This window comes from Malania oleifera, chromosome 5 (genome assembly GCF_029873635.1).
Source record: "Malania oleifera isolate guangnan ecotype guangnan chromosome 5, ASM2987363v1, whole genome shotgun sequence".
Taxonomy (NCBI): domain Eukaryota; kingdom Viridiplantae; phylum Streptophyta; class Magnoliopsida; order Santalales; family Ximeniaceae; genus Malania; species Malania oleifera.
In genome coordinates, this window is record NC_080421.1 from 39,871,307 (window position 1) to 39,891,055 (window position 19,749).

A 19,749-nucleotide genomic window follows, 5' to 3' on the forward strand; every position below is an offset into this window, starting at 1 on the left:
AATTTGAAAACCCATAAACAAAATCATAAAATGCCAAAAAAATCACAAAAATTTTTAGGAAAAATTCCAAAAATATTTTCAAACTTTAACTTCTATGAATTTTGTCTTAATTTTATTTGTACTATTTTGAAGTTCGGGAAAAATATTAAAAAATCATAAAAGTCACAAAATATTTTGACACTTAGAAAAAATCAAAAAAACATTTTCAAGGTCCAGGAAATTATTTTTACCCCGAATGAGCCCAAAACCTCCCAAGGTTTCAAAAATGTAATTCTTCCTTACTTAGAAAACTACCTATAAATTTCAAAAGACCTGCAAGTTATTTTTTGTAAAAACTTATTTTCTCAATTTTTCGATCCCGATGATTGCAAATAAGGGTGTTGAGCTTTTTGAAACACGATATGCCCCGGTTATGAGGGAATACCTATATGTTATTTTTCTTCAAGTATTTGTTTTACAATTTTAAAAAAGGGAGTAATTTTAAAGGCTTATTAAATTAATTTTGAGATAATTTTTAACTAATCTGATACTGTTCGTAAGAATGGGCACGTAGGGGGTGCGAATACCTTCCCCTCATGTATCCGTACTCCCGAACCCGTATCTGGTAACGCAAACCGATTCTACCCTTAATTAGGTGGTAATCAAGTGTTCTAACCGCACTAAAAGGTTAGTAACAACTCCATTTCTATTTTTACCAAAAAATCAAAATAATACCTTTTCATTCGCCTCATTCCGCCCGGGAACATCACAACAATGGGACAAGCTCATAAGTTGAATTCTCAACATAACTTAAATTTTATTCCATGTCTATCGCATTCCATTTTACAATCCAAACATGACTAGTACTACGTGACTTTGTCAATTTTACCCAAAAAATTTTCATTTCATTCAACCTTTGTTTTTAAATATTTGTTAAATGAGAACATATGATCTAATAATTGTTGCATAATTCCAAATGTATCGAAGCTGCAGCATTGGTGTGGATTGGGCGTGGGGTTGCCAGCCTCCTTCACAACCAGAATTGTATTTTACTTTTTGAGATGCCAAACTTGGTCATTGATTTGTAAAGTTCTTCAACCCTCTTGAGATCTTCTAATGGAGGTTGCCATGGGAGGAAAGATTCATCTTTGTAATCTGCTAAGGATCCTTCGTTGAAAAAAACCAAAGAATAAAAAATGCCTGTTTGCAATTTCAAACTTGGAAAAATGCAATTGTGGAGGGTATACATATTTTGTGTATCATAAGTCATTGAATGATACTAATAAATAATAATTCAATGTGGGGTGCATGTGCGTAGATGTATGTACAAGCCAAAGATAATCTTTATTTGTATTTTCTATCTTTTGTCACAGAGAGGATTCTTAACATCAACCTGACCTCATGCAAATTGTGTCAAACTCCACGTTTGCTTGTTTTCATCCCAAGCTCTTGACAGATCGAGCATTGGAGGGTAAATGGGTCTTAGAAACTCCAAACCCCAAGTACATTAAAATGGGTCTCAAAAGATAAGTGCTTATTATAAAAGAGTATTTTATAATATTAGACTATACTTTTTTAGAAGGTAAAAGACACTAACTTCTCATAAAATTTGATAAAAAAAATACGAGACTTTTTTTAAAATTTCAAAATATTTCATAAACCGGTTATGAGGTTTCAAAAATGTCAGAGACTTCCATTGACATTTAATTTTTGGGATACTTAATATTTACATCTTTCAAAAAATTTGTCCTTTCATAATATATAAGGGGAGATTTGTGTCTTTTTGATAAATTTTAAGAAAAAAATTGTAGAATTCTCGAAAATATATGGGGTGGTTAATGTCTTTTTATCAAATCTCAAAGGAAGTTAGTGTCTTTTGTCATTTTTTAAATTATTTTTAAAAAAAAATTAAAAAATATTTTTAAAAAGATATGCAAGTCAGCATTGTCTCTGTGTTATTGTCTCCTTGAAAGCCAAAAAATATAGAGTACCAAATTGCAGCTGACGGCACAAGAGTTAACCTAATAAAAAATAATCAAAGCTCATCTCCAATTTATAACCTTTTCTGTTTACCTGTTCTTAGTCAATAACCTTTTTTTTAACATACTCGTCTATTTTATATGTAAACCAACTCACCTGGTCACCTTCTCAAAAAAAATTTTGGGCAATCTCATGGTCATTGCCTTTCATCTTTGACAACTCATTGGAAGTCATAGAAAGCCACAATGGCAGCATTAACATTATTTATGGGTGACAGTCCAATCAAAATACTGCTGGTTTTTTTTTTTTTTTTAAGTATCATAGTTGGATTGCTGACTAGAATCAAGAATTCAAAATAACGCAATAATGCTTTCTTATGATTGTATGATGAGATCTAAGTAGTGTATGATGTTTGGAGTTAGGGTTCAAATAGAATCAAAATTCAGGCCCTCATTTCTATCATGCTGTTTGGTTTTGAAGATAAAATCACATTTTAACTGAGCAGTGTTGGTTTTTCCATTTACTACATGTTTGGTTGATAGGGATTGACAACACGTTTGATGCATAGGAATTGCCTCCGAGTCTATTCAATATATGCTTCTAGTAAAAGTCAAGTCCAAATACCCAATACTCATGATCAAAGCAAAAATTTTAAATTCGTGATCTAAAAAATAAAATAAAAAAATTATAATTTTGTGATTGGATATCAAATGTTTAACAATTTACCAAATTATAATTTTAAAAATAACCTTAGTTATTGTGTTACGAAATCCACGAACTATCCGATGCAAATAATCATTAATCCGTCACTTAATTGAGTTGGATATGAATTATAATTTTTTTACCTGATAATTTGTCTTATCTGCTATAAATTATCTGACTTAATCTACTTTGCCCAGTCTACTTCACTGCTAACACTTACACTATTTGATGCTGATTTCAATCTTAAATTTTAATATCCTATACCTAACATTAAGGAATTGTTAGACTCAATTTAATGACTTAGGGCTATCTCCTTTGTTTATAGAAAGGATTTTTAGTGTGAAATCCCATTCAAGAAAAACTAAGATATAGGGGGGCTCAGGTGCAAAATGCATAGACTTCTCCTAAATTTTGTCCAAAAGATAAATACTCTCCTAATGTTTAAACCACTTTGGGAGATACATGTTAAAAAGAAGAGATATAATTGTTAAAAGAGATGCTTTTCTCTTTGTATTTGTTTTAATCAAATCCTTTTATATAAATGTTAAAAACTCATCAACTACTTCTATTTTTATGCCAACAAATCAAACTTCATGAAAGGAATATAAATGCTATTACGCTTAAATGTTAAGAAATGTGTCAATTTCTTCTTTTTAACAAACCTCAAAATAGGTTAATGTTTTTTTTTTTTTTTTTTATATAAGTAGACATGCTAAAAATATTTTTATTATTTTCTTACCCTATATTTGGAGAGGCCTTAGATTTGGAGTTGTATTGATTTTGGATAAGATGTTATATAAAATTATATTGAAATTTATCCAAATCCATCCTAAATTCAAGGTTTGAAATATATGCTCTCGAATGCAACGTTTGAGTATATTTTGTTATTAATTTATTTAATTTGTTTCGACAAGAAGAATAATTCAAAAATAGAAATAACACCGAAAAGCATTAACATGCTAGGTGCAACATCACAAAATAATGTTTCGAAAGGCACATTTGAGGCTTGCCTAAATCACTTTGAAACACACTAAACAAGCATGCTAATTTAACATTTGCAAACATAGTTAACAATTTTGTACTTTTTTTTTTTTTTTTTTTTGAGGCTTTTACATTTTGAGATTTTATAATTTTGTTCACATTTAGGTTTACACTAAGCTATCAAAATTTCATTACATGTATGAAAGAAAAGACTAAGCAATACTCAATTATGAGTGACTTTCTAACTTTGAAAGATAAATCTTTCCAAAACAAATGAACGTTACATCTCTGATCATGACCATAAATTAAACACTATAATCTGATGATCATCTCTTGGCAAAGTTTATTTATGGTTTGGATGATAGAAAAGTAGTTCACAAATAATATTTTATTCTTATTTCAATTTTCATTTTAATCTTGTAAAAATTTTAATGTATATGCTACTTACTTATTTTCAAAAAAAAAAAAAAAAAAATTGTCAAATGACTCATGTCTTGCATATCCCCAACAATATATTAATTAAATTACAAGGAATATGCTTACCATGAGACCTCACAAACTGATTAGGTTACATTTGGTTTGCAGAATATCTATTTATAAGGATAAAATCAAATAAAATGAAAAATGTAATTAAAAATATGTGAATAAATAAATAGTGAAAATCAAGTCTTAGAAATGTTTTTAAAATTTTTTATTGAATTTTTCTAAATTTTTTATGATTTTCTAAGTTTCAAAAAGCAATTTTCTAACCTAAAAATATTTTTTTGAATTTTTGTGGATTTTTTTTAATTTTTATGATTTGTCAAGCGCCAAAAATAATTTTATAACCATAAAATATTTTTTAGATTTTTTCTACAATTTTTCTAAATTTTTTTTGTATTTTTTATGATTTTTGTTGAATTTATTAGTGAATCATTGAGTATTTAAATAGTAAAATAAATGAAATAAAGAAGAACTAGTGAAAACCGGTTTGGGAGAGGGAAATCAGTCAAACGTTGACCAGTCTGGGGGAAAATCGGTTTAAGGCCTAGTCAGGGCCATCCCATGTGTCAAGGCTTGATTGGGGTGCATATAAGTGGAGACAAGTGACATGGCAACATCACAGACTTCCATTGATGGTGGGGATCGAACAGCAAAAGAAGGGTGCTTCCCAACATTAATCGCCCATGGACAGGGTTGCGAGGTGCTGTCTGGAGGATGGAGGAGTGGGTATATCAAGAGGCATTTACCTCGGAGTGATCATGGTCGTTGATGGGAAATGTTGATCCAACGATGGATGGGAGATGGTTCCGAATTGCTGACATGGTTTAATCTAGGGCGTAGACATGCACCACTGATCCTACAGTTGCTAGAAAACCACATCATGCATTGATGGCAAGGGGACAAGGAGCCACATGTCGCGCCAAGGATCGGGGAAGCGGAGCTTAAGGAGGCAAGCATCATGACACTCTTGACACCGATGATCTAGACCGTTGCTGAGGAGCAGTAATCCAACTGTAGCAATGAAGCACGCACAGATCGCAAACGTGTAGAGATCTTAATCATCGCCAAGGATTCTGATCATGCGATGGGCGTTCAAGGCACTCGGATTAATCACGTGGCTTGATCTGAGTCATACGCAAGAAACACAAAAATGAGCGGTCCAGATTCGACCGTGCATCACTTTGATCTAAGGGTGATAAAAGGTCCCACATGGCACAATCTCTGAATTCCAAGGTTAGACATATTTAAACTAATAAATTTCTTTTTTCCTCATTTTGTCACTTCTCTTTTAAATCCCCTCTCTCACCCCTCTTTAGCATTCTCCCCTTTTTTCCCTTCTTTCTTTCCCTTTCACTTTCTTTCTCTGTTCTCTCCTCTCTATCTTCTCTACAAATAGAAACCTTAGGGTTTCTAGTTCATCAACCTTCCCTCAATCTCTCCTCTCCGCGAACCCAACTCAGAAACCTTAGGGTTTCTAAGATTTTTCCTCAATTCTCGTCGCAAATCTAAGCTTAGAAACCCTAGGGTTTCTAAGATCCTACAACTCAGCTCTCAGCTTTCTGTCCCTTTTCCTCTATCCATTTCTTTTTCTAGCACTTTGATTCAACCCCCTCTCCTCACCTCAAGGCTCTCTCTCATTCTCTCTTTTCTCCTTCTCTCTGTACGCAGGCGAGTGGAACCCTAGGGTTTTTGGTCTATTACCCGCCGCTAAACTCCTACAAATTTTTCCTCAACCCTTTAGACTTTGGGTGCCCGATCATATTTTCGGTGGCCCGAAGGCAAGTGTTTGGTCGCCCGGGGATATATTTGAACTAAAACCATAAGGCGCCCGAGTTGGTGAACAGTCCCTTTCGAAAGGTTCGGGTGCCCGGGGAAAATGTGTGTATTTAAGGTTCGGTCACTCGAGGGCTAGTCAACATTTTGACTTTCAAAGATCGGGCACCTGAGGAGTTTTATACTCCAAAGGTTCGGTTGCCCGACTCCTCTTATCTTGCTTAGATTTGTCCAATTTTAAGCACAATTATAACACACTCATATATTTTATGCTATGTGTGTGAGTATTGGAGCCTAAGGTCTTGCTATGGTCTAATTGAGCTTACACTATATCCTGTATGCATGATGTGCAGATAAGCATACAACCACATCCTAGATTACTATTATAGACCTTATTACTTAAATAACTAATATATTACAATGAAAATTACAAAGTTTCACGGTCTTCTTGTTTCTTCAAGTATCATCAAGGAAGTTTGATTTGAACTTGCACACGCACTTGACAATCATCAAATATCAGTATTTTCATTATCAAAATTGGGTGCGACCTATGAGATCAACATTCTCTCCCTTTTTGATGATGACAAATACACCAAGCAAAAGTGTGGGTTAAGCCTAAGAAGGCTCCCTCTTTCAATATGCATTCTAAACAAATTATTTTACCTTACCCATTATTTTTGCCCCTTTTTCCATCTCCCCCTTTTGGCAACAGTAAAAAGGGCCAATTAAAGTAAACCAGGCAATGGGTAAATGTTACAAATATACAAGAAAAGTTGGAAAGATTTATAAAAATTTCGGCAAAGTGCCGTTTGTAAATCGGACTTTCCAAAATACGTCCTGTATAATTATAACATGTTTGAATCTAAATATGTCCTAGTAGTTTATACACAACTACTCAAACAATTCAGTATGGTCCAATCAAGCAAATTAAATTTCAATACAATTATGAAGTGGACAAGTTGTGCATCACAAATGATAATCAATATAAGCATGCGATAGAAATATGAATTGTGCACACAATCAATCAATCACCTTTCACAAAGTTTAAAGCAAGAAAATAAGTTAATCATTAGTATCAGTTGCTAAGACTTGGCAAGTTCCCATGAGAGAGCTTCCCCTAAATTTATGCAAGTTATGAAACTTTTAAGATTTAGGAAGCTTCTCTACTATGCATTAAGCCTAACTCACGTCTAATTTGTACGAACCTATCCTCGGTTAGTGGTTTAGTGAATATGTCAGCCCATTGTTCATTGGTGCATACAAACTCAAGTGCAATATCTCCTTTTTGTACATGATCACGAAGAAAATGATATCTAATCTTAATGTGTTTAGTTCGTGAATGTGAGATAGGATTTTAGAGATGTTGATTGCACTAGTATTATCACATTTAATCAGTATTGTTTCATAGTGCAATCCAAAATCCACAAGTTGTTGTTTCATATAAAGAGTTTGGGCATAACAACTTCCAGCCGCAATATCTTCAGTTTCGGCTGTGGATAAGGCAACTGAGTTTTGTTTCTTGGAGAACCAAGAAACAAGAGATTGTCCTAGGTAATGACAAGTCTCGTTAGTGCTTTTTCTATCAACCTTAGTATCGGCAAAGTTGGCATCAGTGTAACTCACAATCTCAAAGGTGGTATGCTTAGGATACCACAATCCTAATTCAATAGTCCCAACTAGATACCTAAGGATTCGTTTGACAGCTTTTAAGTGAGATTCCTTAGGAGCAGCCTGAAACGTATCACGTATATATACACTAAACATAATATCAGGCCTACTAGCAGTGAGATATAGGAGACTCCCAATCATGCCACAATACAAGTTTAATGGAAGGGTTCATAGGTGTACCAAGAATTTTGTAATCTTCCATATTAAATTTCTTTCGCAAATCCCTGATATATTTAGATTGGCATATGAAAGTTCCATGATTGGCTTGCTTAATTTGTAGCCCTAAGAAGAAACTAAGTTCACCCATCATGCTCATTTCAAATTCACTTTGCATGCATTTGGCAAACTCATTACATACAGAATCTCAGGGTATAACAGAAGTTCCTATGTCTTTGGGGGTTTCTTCACCTGGATTCTATCATGAGGGCTTATATCATGACATACAGAATCCCAAGGTATAGCAGAAGTTCCTATATATATACAGATATATCATCCAGCAGCAGTTTATATTATTATATTAGTAGTATGTACAGATAGTAAACTCAGATACACAGTTGTATATTAAACTACATTACATGTGTTTTGTACAGTATATCAGCTTACTCATTTTACAGTATTAGTATTATTTCAGTATGTTAAATGTGCAACTCAGCTGCCACACATTAGTGATAGCATATTTCTTCTTACTGAGTGTTGTCTCATCCCAGTGACTTCCTATTTTTTAGGAGATCCAGTTAGGAGAGCAGATTAGGCTCGCGGGTAAATGTTGTCTTGTGCTGCCCTTCGCTGAGAGGGTAGGTGTATTTTTGGTGTCAGTGTTTTGGGGTAGATCCTAGGTTTTAATGTTGTCACTGGGTATTATGTGTTGTAAATATACTTCAGAATATTATAGCTTTCTGGTATTGTGTATTTGACAATTTACAGCTTTTGTATACCGTTGCTTAGGGGTGTATGACATACAGAGTTTTTCCTCAGTGCTCCTTTGGGCCTGGGATAATTTTAGTAGTATATCAGACAGATGGTATTTACGTTATATATATATATATATGGAAAAAATATAATAAAATATGTTATATAAGTAGCAGGTTGTTATAATTTGGTATCAGAGAACAGGTTGCTAGGTTCTGTAGACTCTAAAATGCAGCGGATACAATACCAGAATACAGGAAAAAAGATTTAAGGTTTTGTTCTGTGGTTTAGATACAGGATTTTCATAATGGTTTCTGTGTTTTTCCTGGGGTAACGATTTCAGGAAAACCATAGTAAACTATAGACGAGTCGTGTGTCTAGGTTGCAGGATTGGATTTTGGGTCAGGAACAAGAGAGATTGTTAATAGAGAGTTTGAAATTTTAGTTGAACGGAATAAATTAGATCTGTATAGGATATAGGATTCTAAAATGGTGTTATATGTATTTTCAGTATGGATCCAGGGAGTAGTAGTACGAATGCTGGAGGTGATAGACCAGGACCCTCCAATATAGGTGGTGGAGATACAGATGCAATATTGTGCAGCGTCAACCAACAGGTGATGGCTAAGATGGCTAGGAGCGGAGGAGAGCGTGGCAGCACAATCGAGCAGTTTACACGGATGAAGCCTCCCTTTTTTTGCTGGAGGACCTGATTCAATCATAGCTAAAAAATGGGTTCGGGACGTTGAGGAGATCTTAGCAGTGCTAGCATGTATAGATAAGTAGAAGGTGTCTTTTGCATCATTTAAATTGACAGGAGAGGCAAAAAGCTAGTGGAGATCAACGCGTTTGATTGAGAAGCAGAGGCCTGATTTCGTGCCAGTATTATGGAGTCAGTTCAAGGAATTATTCTTCAAGCGATATTTCCCTACTATCATTCAGAGCATGAAGGCAGCAGAATTACTACATTTGGCTCAAGGACAGATGATAGTGTCTCAGTATGTTGCACGGTTTATTGAGTTATCTCGTTTCGCCCCACACTTAGCACCAGATGAGGAGAAGAAAGCAAAGGAAGTTTGAAGAAGCCTTGAGGCAGAATTTGTTTCAGCATGCTATTGGCTTTTGGGCTCAGACGTTTGTAGAAGTGGTGCATAGAGCTACTATTATTGAGAGTGGTTTGCAGAGGGGTGTTGTGGCTCAGAGTCAGAGGAAGAGGTCCTCGTCTTAGGATCTTTAGGTGAGTTCTAGTAGAGGGCCATGGAGAGGAGAGCGATATGGAGGTGGTCAAGGACGGATGATGGGCCATGATGGTCCTCAGGGTGGATGAGCCATTTCTACCTATCTTAGATGTGGCAGGAGACATCCAGGTGAATGTAGAATGAGAGAGGATGTTTGCTACCATTGTGGGAGACATGGGTACAGATCTTGGTCGTGTCAAGGATTGCCAGCCCAGGCACCAGCTCCTAGACCATAACGGGGTGGTTATCAGGTACCCCATGGAGGCCAGCAGAAGAACACTGTACCGGTAAGAGTCTATGCATTGACGCCAAAATACACCGAGGCAGCTGGAGATGTAGTTACAGGTACCCTTACTGCTTTTTCATATAAAGTTATTGTTCTATTTGATACAGGTGCCACCCATTCTTTTATTTCCTCGATGTATGCTAAATTAATGGGGTATAAGGCACAGTTGTTGGATGTTGGGTTGGTTGTAGCTACGCTGACAGGATCAGTGGTGAGATGTAGGAGGGTACTCAGGAGTTTTCCAATGATTATTCAGGGAAAGGTATTTCCAGCCGATCTTGTGATGTTCGATATGTAGGGGTTTGATATAATTCTGGGTGTGGACTGATTGGCGGTTAACCATGCTAGTATTGATTGTCACTTGAAAGAAGTGACTTTCAGACCTCTAGGTGAGCAAGAATACAGGTTTCTTGGTTGGCGTGTCAGTTTTTTACCACAGCTCGCGTCAGCTATTTAGGTGAGGAAATTGATTCAAAAAGGCTGCCAGGGATTTGTTACTTACATAAAGGAATTTCCAAAAGAAGAATTGAAATAAGCTGATATTCTTGTGGTCAGAGAATTCATAGATGTATTTTTAGAAGAATTACCTAGTTTGCCACCAGATCGTGAAGTTAAATTTACTGTGGATCTTTTACCTAGGGCAGCGCCAGTATACAAAACAACTTACCAAATGGCCCTAGCTGAGTTAAAAGAATTAAAAGATCGGTTGTAGGAATTGTTGGATAAAGGATTTATCAGACCCAGTGTGTCGCCCTGGGGAGTACCAGTCCTATTTGTGAAAAAGAAATATGGGACCATGAGGATGTGTATAGATCATAGGGAGATAAATAAACTGACAGTTAAGCATAAATATCATTTTCCCAGAATCGATGACTTGTTTGATTAGCTCCAGGGGACCCAAGTCTACTCTAAAATTAATTTGCGGTCAGGTTATCATTAGGTAAAGGTGAGGGCAGAAGACATCTCAAAGACAGCGTTTCGAACGAGATATGGGCATTATGAGTTCTTGGTGATGCCATTTGGATTAACTAACGCACCAGCACTATTTATGGATTTAATGAATCGAGTGTTCCATTAGTATTTGGACCAGTTTGTGGTTATATTCATTAATGATATACTAGTCTACTCGAGGAATTTTAAGGAGCACGAGCATCATTTGAGGTTGGTATTGCAAACATTGAGAGAAAGGGAGCTATATTCGAAGTTCAAGAAATGTGAATTCTAGCTGAAACATATTTCTTTTCTCGGCCATGTGATCTTTGAGGCAGATGTATTTGTTGACCCAAGTAAGATAGAGGCAGTAGTGAATTGGGTAAGACCAGGAAATGTTCAAGAGGTTAGATGCTTTCTGGGTTTAGCAGGTTATTATCGACGCTTTGCTGACAATTTCTCCAGTTTATCAGGTCCACTGGCGCGACTCACGAGGAAAAATTGTAAGGTTTGAATGGACTGATGACTATGAGCAAAGCTTTCAGAAGTTGAAACAGAGGTTGATTACTACCCCAGTGTTGGCTATTCCATCAGGAGAGGACGGGTTTGTGATATATAGTGATGCATCTTTGAAGGGTCTTGGATGTGTGTTGATGCAGCACGGCAAGGTTATCGCATATGCTTCTAGACAGCTTAAAGAATATGAGAAAAACTATCCTGTCCATGATTTGGAGCTAGCTACAATGGTGTTCGCTCTCAAGATCTAGAGACATTATCTATATGGAGGGAAGTGCGAAATTTTCACATATCATTAAAGCTTGAAATATTTCTTTACCCAAAAAGAGCTAAATGTGAGGCAAAGAAGGTAGTTAAAGCTTATTAAAGACTACGACTGTACTATTAGCTACCACCCAAGGAAAGCGAATGTGGTAGCAGATACTCTGAGTAAGAAATCAGTGGGACCGGTACTGCCAGCTATGGAGATTCAGCACTCGATCCTGATGGATCTAGAGAGACTTGGTGTAGAGTTGATAAAGGATGATCTACAGGCATTTGTTTCCAACCTGGTTGTACAGCCTACACTATATGAGAAGATTAAGGTCATTGAGGGTGATGACGCAGAGTTAGCGGAGGTAATAGCCAGAGTACGGGACGTTCAGGGAGAGGAGTTCAGCATCTTTAATGATGGAGCTCTGAGGTTTCGCACCAAACTGTGTGTGCCGGCAGATGATGATATTAGAAGAACGATTTTAGAAGAGGTACACAGATCACTATACACAGTTCATCCTGGTAGTACTAAAATGTATAGGAATCTGCGAGAGTATTTTTAGTGAAGTGGGATGAAAAGGGAAATCGTCGAATTTGTATAGCAATGTTTGACGTGCCAGCAAGTTAAGGCTGAGCACTAAAGACCAGCAAGGTAGTTACAGCCACTGTTCATTCCAGAATGGAAATGGGATCACGTTTCTATGGATTTTGTTACTAGGTTACCACCAGTGCGACAGGGATTGAATGCAATTTGGGTGATTGTTGATCATTTGACGAAGACCGCTCATTTTATCCCTATTAAGGTCGGCTATTCCGTGGACAGACCAGCATAAATATATGTTTAGAAGATAGTTCGCATCCATGGTGTACCAGTATCCATGGTTTTAGATCGAGATCCTCGGTTTACCTCACGATTTTGGAAAAGTTTTCAGGAGGCTATGGGTACACAGTTAACATTTAGCATGACCTTCCACCCCCAGACAGATGGTCAGACTAAAAGGATGATCCAAACATTAGAAGATATGCTTCGTGCATGCGTGCTAGATTTTGGGGGTAGTTGGACTCAGTTTATGCCACTAGTTGAATTTACTTATAATAACAGTTATCAAGCTAGTATTGGTATGACGCCCTACAAGACATTGTATGGTAGGAGATGTCAGTCTCCTCTTTTCTGGGATGATGTAGGTGAGAGGCGAGTTTTGGGTCTAGAGATAATACAACAGGCGTATGATAAAGTCTGACTAATTAAAGAAAGAATCAGTACCGCATAGATTCGGTAGAAAAGCTACGCAAACACTCGCCGCCGGGAGTTAGAGTTTGATGTTGGAGATTGAGTATTCCTAAAGGTAGCTCCTCTTAGAGGGGTTATGAGGTTTGGGAATAAGGGTAAGTTGAGCCCTAAGTATATTGGCCCTTTTGAGATACTAAAGAGAGTGGGGTCAGTAGCCTACCGACTAGCTTTGCCGCCAGCTTTATCTAGAATATACGACGTATTCCATGTAGCTATGCTGAGGAAATACATCCTAGATCCATCCCATATAATCAGTTATACAGAAATAGAGCTTAAATATTCATTAGCTTATGAAGAAGCACCAGTACAAATCTAGGACAGAAAGACACAAGCACTACGCACCAAAGAAATTCAGCTAGTAAAAGTTTTGTGGAGGAATCATGCTATAGAGGAAGCTTCTTAGGAGCTCAAGGAACAGATGAGACAGAAATACCCACAATTGTTCCAAGAGGTTTAGTGGTAATTGGGTAAAGTGTAAATAGTAGGTAATGTTTCTTTTGCAGATATATGTATTTATTTAGTTAGTAAGTAGTCTTTTAGTTTTATAGTTGTACTCTCCCAGAACTTTGAATGTAACCACGGTATTCTTCCACCATAAGTGAGGGTAAGTAATAAAATAAGTAGACTATTTTCCTCAGAGAATAGTGTATGGTACAAATATTAAATTTTGAGGACGAAATTTTATAAGGATGGGAGAATGTAATAACCCAGAGAATTAATCAGGGTCTCGTCATCGAACACAAGGGATTCGTTGACGAGAATACATGAGGGCCTCATCGACGAGGACATGTCTTGTCTATGAAAAGATACCGAGACTGGGGTTTTGGCAGTTTGAAATTCGTCGACAAGGGGTACAGGTTCATCGACGAGCTTTCTTTAGGGACTCGTCGACGAATCCGGGGTTAGAAATTGCTAAAACCCTAATTTTACAGTAGAAAATTTGCACAAAAGACCCTCTTTCTCTCTCTCTCTCTCTCTCTCTCTCTCTCTCTCTCTCTCTCTCTCTCTCTCTCTCTCTAAAACATCCCTCCTCCTTTCTCTCTTCGATCTTGGCTCTGTTTCTCGCCAGATCGACGATCTGAGGCCACCGCGATGCTCAAGGGAAAGTTCTCTGCAAATCTACTAGAGTGGATCGTTGGTGGAAGTGGTTTGAAATCCATCACAATTTCAAGGTAAGGCATTTTATTTAGTATTTGCCTTTCTTGCAGTTATAAGAAATGTAGTGTATGAAGAAATACTAATGTTTTATTTGGGGAGATGTGGTTTTCAGGATGTTGAGTGGGGAACCCTACAGGTGTATGGCTAGAATACAGTAGGGGCTTTCTTAGAAATTAGGTAAGGGAAATATGCTATGCCAGAGAATTTTTAGAATGTATAACAGAAGATTTTGAATGTATATTTATAAGCATGTTGATCAGATTATTTTTCCATAATATAATAAGTATTATTATATCAGAGAGATTACAGATATGAAGCATGAGATTTTAATTGCACAGTTGTGTGGCCTGAGTTTACTATAGTTTAGCATGTTGTTTATAAAATTTTACAGATATCCAGTTATACAAGTTTGTTAGCAGAAAGTAAGATTTATAGTAACGTGATTTCTAAACCATAACACTCAGACAGATATTTCAGATAGATATTACAGATACTACAGACAGATATTGCAAATATTTCAGATAGATATTATAGATATTACAGATATTTCAGATATTACAGCTCACATTTATAGTGTTATAGTTGTTTTGAAATCATGTTAAAACGCAAGATAAGTATATATATATATATATATATATATAGTATTACACAGTATCATATCCTTGTGGATATTACAGACAAAGATATACAACATAGCACGGTATTGTTGCTATTACAGGTAGAGTACAACCACATAACTCAGATAATATGTGGATTCCGTCTAACGTTGCGAGGTGACATTACAATCTCCCCAGCGAGCTGGGTTGAGGTGGCCGGTTAGACGATGTTAGATTTGGAGATTGCCTGGAGAGATTGTAGTGGGCTACATTGGCGAACGTTACAGATATAGATTGACTTGCCTGGTAGGCCAACCAGAGTAAGTTCAGCCTATGGGTCGTACAACCCTGTCATGAGGGGTTATATCATGACATAAAGAATCTCAGGGTATAGCAGAAGTTCCTATGTATATACAGATATATCATCCAGCAGCAGTTTATATTGCGGTAGAATTTTTATTATTGGGATTTTTTTTAATATTGACAATTTAAATTTTGGTTGTATTTGTTATATGTATTAAATGATTAACAATGTTATGGAAGGATTTTTAATGTTGTAATATTAGTATTTAATATCCATGTTTTTATTTTTGTCCCATTTATTGTAAATATTAATTGGATTATTACTATTGTCACATAATTTTTATCCGAGTGTATATCTTTTTATTGTGAATATTTATTATTATTACCGTAGGGTTCTTTATAAGTAATATCCATATTTAGTGTAAATAGTAATTGAATTCGTATTATTATTATAGGATTTTTAACGTTTATCTGTATCTTGCCAATATCAATCAAGTAGGTATTTTGGTAAGTTTGTATTTACGGATTTAGGGGTTAGGATGTACTATATATATTTAGCACCTTAGGTAATATAGTATATTTAGTAATTTAATATTTTAGGTAATATTATTTATTTATTAACTTAGTATTGTAGATGATTTAGTAAGTTAGCATTTAAGTAACATTATATATTTTGTAATTTAGTATTTTAAGTAATGATATATATTTAGCAATTTAGGGTTTTAAGTAATTATATATTTAGTAATCTAGGTATTTTAAGTAACATTATATATTTAGTAATATAGTATCTTAAGTAATTATATATGTTTAGTAACATAGTATTTTAAGTAATTATCTTTAGTAATTTAGTGTTCTAAATAATATTATATATTTAGTAATTTAGTATATTCAGTAACTCAGTATTCATACATATTTAGTAAGTTAGTTGTTTAAGTAATATTATATTTCTAGTAATTTAATATTTGAGGTAATATTATATTCAGCATGTTAGCTTTTAAGTTATATATCTTAGTACTTTAGTAACAAAGTATATTTAGTGTATTAGATTTTAAATTATATTATATATTCAATATTTTAGTATTAGCAATATTATATATATGTTTAGCATATTAGATTTGTATATTTATCATTATTATAATATGTTAAACTTAATGAGCCAAGCAGTAATGCTGGGGTGTTAAGCTCAGTAAAAAGAAAAACAGTGATTCAAGAGTAGAGCATGGAAGATGAAGATCTGCTGCCTGTGATATATTTTTTATAACCATTGGTAGCTTTAGTAAAATATTTGTAACAATTTTTTTTTAACAAGAAATTGTTTTATTTTATTTTCTTTTGTTAGTCAGCACTTGTATATAAACTGGCTGGGCATATGTAAAATTCAATTACCTTTTGTAACTTCATCTTGTTAACCTGAAAGAAGATATTCAGTTTCTTTATAGATGTTTAGTTTCTTTATATGGTATCAGAGCACTGCTAGCTGAAAAGCTCTTCCATTTCTTGATTTTTCTTCTTCCTCCTTATTTCTAATTGTTTTCTTCAACTGAATTCTCGAAGGTCATTCATGGCATCTCCTAAATCGAGTAATCCAAATGTTGAAACCAGTTATTCAAATCTTACAAATCCATATTTTCTCAATTCGAATGAAAATCCAGGCAACATCTTGGTTACACAACCATTGCTTGGAATGAAGAATTATCATTCTTGGTCCAGGGCTATGATCTTAGCTCTCACTGCTAAGAAGAAGATAGGTTTCATTAATGGCAAAATTGTTGAGCCAGATTCAAAATCTCCCTTCTATGAAGATTGGTTAAGCTGTAATACAATGGTGATTTCATGGATGATAAATTTCATGCACGTTGATGTATCTAGTAGCATGATGTATTGTCAAACTTCTAGAGAAATATGGCTTGAATTGCAGAAACTTTTCTCACAAGAGAGTGGTCCCAAACTCTACAATCTTTAGAAAGAGATCTCTAATATATCTCAAAACCAGATGACAATTACAAAATACTTCACAAGATTCAAGAAATTGTGGGATCAATTGCTGAATCTGGAGCCATTACCAGAGTGTACTTGTGGAGCAATCAAAATCTTAAATGTTTCTCCTAACAAGACTTATGCTATGAGATTTTTGATGGGTTTGAATGAGAATTTTGAGACTATAAGAACTCAAATTCTGATGCAGGAGCCTTTTCCTTCGATTAGCAAGATTTATACTCTGGTTCTTCAAGAAGAGTCTCACAAGAATGTAAAACATGAAGGATATTACACTGCCAAGTCTGACTTAGTAGCAATGTATGCCAATTCAAAGGGAAGTAATTCTGGAAATTCTTGGAATAAAGGAAATAACAAAAGGGAGAGATTGTTATGCACTCACTGCAACATGCTTGGACATACAATTGATAAATGTTACAAGTTACATGGTTATCCACCGGGATATAAATCAAAAGGAAGACCAAGTGTTAATCAAGTTACTTGCAACCCAGGAGCAGCAACTGAAAATGTGTCAGTTCAATGTCCTATTTCTAAAGCACAATGTGAGGCTAACTTTTCTTAATACTGGAAATAATTCTGGTAAGAATTATCATGCAGCCAATGTAAGTACTGGTAATGGACTGCAAAATTTGGTTTCTGGAGCTATTGATGTGTGTTCATCTACTGATGATCTTTCTATTGCTGGTGTGACGACTAATAAACCACATTCTCAAGCTAATAATTACCTTGAAACTATGTCAGGTGTTGTTTCTAATCCCATCTTAAATCCAAATTTAACACATTCTATTTTTTCAGCCAAACTAGTTAATCCAACTTGTTTCAAGACCAATGATTGGGTCATAGACACAGGAGCTACTGATCACATGGTACATTCTGTGTCTTGTTTCACCACCGTAATAGCCACAATAAATACTCATGTTAATTTGCCAAATGGTGAATTAGCTTTAGTCACACATATTGGAAATGTCAAAATCAATGAAAATCTCATCTTATATGATGTTCTTTGTGTTCCGTCTTTTAACTTCAATCTTATATCAGTTAGCAAACTTACCAAATCTGATTCTTGTTGCCTTATGTTCTTTGGTAATTTGTGTTTCATCCAGGACCTTGCTCACTGGAACACACTTGGTCAGGGTAAAGAGTGTAATGACCTATACCTGCTGGAAGATAACAATTTTGTTTCTTCTTTTATTTCATCAATTTCCTCTGTTAATAAAACTCAGCCACATATATGGCATTTAAGGTTGGGACATCCTTCCAATACCAAGTTGTCTTTACTCAAAGTCAAATAATGTACAGATTTGTGATTCAAATGAAGATTTTTTTGTGATGTTTGTCCTCTTGCCAAACAAAAATGATTGCCTTTTAATAAAAGTTTACATACTTCCCAAAATTGTTTTGACTTGATTCATTGTGATTTGTGGGGTCCATTTTCCTTATCTACTATTGATTCTTGCAAATATTTCCTCACTATAGTGGATGATTATTCTAGATGTACATGGGTTTACTTATTAAAACACAAATCAAAAACTCAATCCATATTAGAACAATTTTGTACCATGGTTGAAACTCAATTTTCTAGAAGAGTGAAGATAATTCAAACTGATAATGGAACTGAATTCATTATGAGTGATTTTTTTGCTAAAAAAAGGCATTTTGCATCATTTAAGCTATGTTGAGACTCCTCAACAAAATGCAATTGTAGAAAGAAAACATCAACATATCTTAAATGTAACTAGGTCACTTATGTTCCATTCACATTTACCTTTACATCTTTGGGGGCATTGTGTTTTAACTGATGTATATCTGATCAATAGGATTCCCAGTACACCTCTATCACACAAAACTCCTTATGAGGTTCTTCATGGCAGTCCTCCTTCTTATGATCATCTAAGAATTTTTGGTTGTCTTTGTTATGTTTCTACATTAGCACATAACAGATCTAAATTTGCAGCAAGAGCAAGGAGATGTATCTTTCTAGGCTATCCTTTTGGCATAAAAGGTTACAAAGTCTTAAACTTGTCCACAAATTCAGTTTTCATATCCAGAGATGTGGTTTTTCATGAAAACATATTTCCTTACATTGAAGGTAAAGCTTCAAGTACAGATCCTTTTGATTCAGTTACTGAAATTAATAATCTTGCATCTTCCAGCTCAGGAAATGAATTTTTTGTCACTCCTATTCCTATCCAAGATGAGTCTATTCCTTGTTCAAATTCTGCTCCTAATTCTACACCAGTTCAGGTTTCTGAAGTATCTACTGCAGTTCCTTCTTTGCATATGCCTGCAGTTTCTATTCCTATCACTTCAATACTTGTTTCTACACTAGCTCATGAATCGCCATCAGCACCTATCAGAAGATCACCTCGGCAATCAACTAAACCAACATATTTACAGGATTATGCTTGTACTGCAACTCATGTTTCTGGTGCAGCTTATGATGTGGATGATGGACTCACTTATTCCCATTTAAAATCTCCCTATCATTCATATCTACTGGCAGTTAATTCTTTACCTCAAGAGCCACAATTTTTCTTTCAAGCTGTTAAAAATCCTTTATGGAGATCAGCAATGGACAAAGAAATTCAAGCTCTTGAACAGAATCAAACTTGGGAACTTACCACATTACCTCCTAGAAAAACTCCTATTGGGTGTAAGTGGGTATATAAGATTAAACTGAATTCTGATGGAACAGTGGAAAGGTACAAG